This window comes from Piliocolobus tephrosceles, chromosome 8 (assembly GCF_002776525.5).
Source record: "Piliocolobus tephrosceles isolate RC106 chromosome 8, ASM277652v3, whole genome shotgun sequence".
Classification (NCBI taxonomy): domain Eukaryota; kingdom Metazoa; phylum Chordata; class Mammalia; order Primates; family Cercopithecidae; genus Piliocolobus; species Piliocolobus tephrosceles.
The window spans coordinates 24,037,380-24,040,224 of NC_045441.1; positions in this window are offsets into that span (position 1 = coordinate 24,037,380).

The window sequence follows — 2,845 nt, forward strand, 5'->3', positions numbered from 1 at the left end:
TGTCCATCAGAAAGCAGAACACTGACTGCCAGGTGCAAACAACTTCATTAAGTGGTGGGGGTAAAGCGAGGGGAGTAGAATTTCCCCTAGCGCAGCTGTGTACTAAAGGCAAATCAAAACACCTTTCTGGATGACAATAGCATCATTTTAGACTCTATCTTTACAGTTCTCCACTTATAATGTCCAGCATGCAATTACAACCAACCAGGTGCAGCACATCTGAATACAAACTACAACTAAGAGAAATAACAACAATAGAGACAAATCCACAAGATATCCAGATAATAGGGTTATTAGATACAGACTTTAAGATAATTCAGTTGATATATTAAAGACAAGATTTAAAATGTTAGCAGACAAGTGAAATAGTCTTAGCTTAGCTGTTGAATGGCCAGATAAATATTAAAGAAATAGAAACCATACTTTAAATTTTTCCACAAATAAAACTTAAGCTTCATCATGGCTTTACTGAAGACTTCTACCCACACATTTCAGGAAGATGTGAGACCAATGTACCCAGACATTTCCAGAGAATAGAAAAAGAGTAGACACCTCCCAAGTCATTTTATGAGGCTAGCATTATTTTCATAGCAAAACTAGACAAAATTGGTACAAAAAAAGAGAGAACTATAGGCTAATCTCATCCTTGAAAATAGGTACAAAAATGAAAAATAGATGGTAACCAAATATTAGCACACTGGACCTGGTGATAAAAAAAAAAAAAGGATCATACATTCCAACCAAATTGGGTTTGTTCTAGGAATGCAAGATTAATGAACACTCCAAAATCAATTCATAAAATAAAGGAGAAAACCCATACAATCATTTCAACAAACACAGAAAAGAAGTTACAAGTTCACCACCATTTTATGATAAACAACAACAACACACAAAATCTTTTAGCAGGTGATATGGTTTGGCTGTGTCCCCATCCAAATCTCATCTTGAGTCATAGTTCCCATAATCCCCATGTGTCATGGGAGGAACCCAGTGACAGGTAATTGAATCATGGGGGTGATGGTTTTATAAGGGGCTTTCTGTTTGGTCAGCTCTTATTATCTCTCCTGCCACCCTGTGAAGATGTGCCTTTCGCCATGATTGTAAGTTTCCTGAGGCCTCCCCAGCCATGTGGAACTGTGAGTCAATTAAACTTCTTTTCTTTATAAATTACCCAGTCTCCAATATTTCTTCATAGCAATGTGAGAACAAACTAATACAGCAAGCTAAGGACAAAAGGAAACTTCCTTAATCTGATAAATGATATTTACATAAAACTGCAGCAAAAATCATACCTACCAGTGAAATGCTGAATTTTTTTTCCCTTTAGCTTGAAAAGGAAATAAAAATGCTACTAATCTTACCTCTATTCAACATTGTTCAAGGTGTTCTAGTCAGTGTAACAAGCAAGAAAATAAAATAAAAGGTAAAACGGTTTACAACTGCCTTTATTTGCAGATGCTGTGTTAATGTGTGTAGAAAATGCAAAACAATCTATGGATAAAATGTTTAAATTAAACAGTAGTTTAATAAGGTGACTGGACACAATGTCAATATTCTAAAATTCAATTGCATAGATTGTCAAAAACTAAAATTAAAAATGTCATTTGTAACAGAATAAAATAACACCAGATACCTAGAATTATGTCTAATGCAGAAGGTGTAGGGTTATTACCCAGAAAACTATAAAATATTGAAAGAAATTAAGACCTAAATAAATGGAACTGTATCATGTTCATGGATTATAAAATTAAATATTATTAAAATGTTAAAGTGTTAGACCATGCAACTAATCTATAGATCCAATGCAGTACCAAACAAAATTTCAGAAGCTTTTTTTTCCTTTGTGGAAATTGAAAATTTGAAAGCAAATTCTTTTTCTTTTTTTTTTTTTTTTTTTTTTGAGACGGAGTCTCGCTCTGTCGCCCAGGCTGGAGCGCAGTGGCGGGATCTCAGCTCACTGCAAGCTCCGCCTCCCGGGTTTACGCCATTCTCCTGCCTCAGCCTCCTGAGTAGCTGGGACTATAGGCGCCCGCCACTTCCCCCGGCTAGTTTTTTTTTTTTGTATTTTTTAGTAGAGACGGGGTTTCACCGTGTTAGCCAGGATGGTCTCGATATCCTGACCTCGTGATCCGCCCGTCTCGGCCTCCCAAAGTGCTGGGATTACAGGCTTGAGCCACCGCGCCCGGCCAGGAAGCAAATTCTTTAAAATTTGGAAGTCAGATTAGAGAAGACAGGGAGTCCTGATTGGATATAGGCATGAACAGAACTTCTGGGCTACTGGCGATATGCATTACTTGACCTGAGAGATGGTTACACTGGTATAATCATTTTGACTCAATCCTCATAAATGTCTTAACCACCCCATGCCTCCCACACCCAGACCTCACTCCCTGGGAGCGATCGCTGTTAATTACATCCAGTTAGAATGCTCAAGCAGGTTTTTTTTACAAATAATATGCCTATGTCATTTTACAAATAATATGCCTATGACATTTTATTATATATAAAATACAGTTATTATATATTTATATAATATGTTGTATTATATATATTATATATTTCTAATATAATACATAATATATTATTGTGTATAGAATATAATATATTGTATATATGATATATGATATACATTATATTTTTATAATATAATATATTATATATTATATACATTATGTATTTATAACATATTATATATTATATATAGTTATATGAAATAAATTTATATTATATTATATATAATATAATATATAAATTATAAATATATATTTTATATATAAATAATATATAAATATAAATATATTATATATAAATACTATATAATAACAAATATAAATATATTATGTAT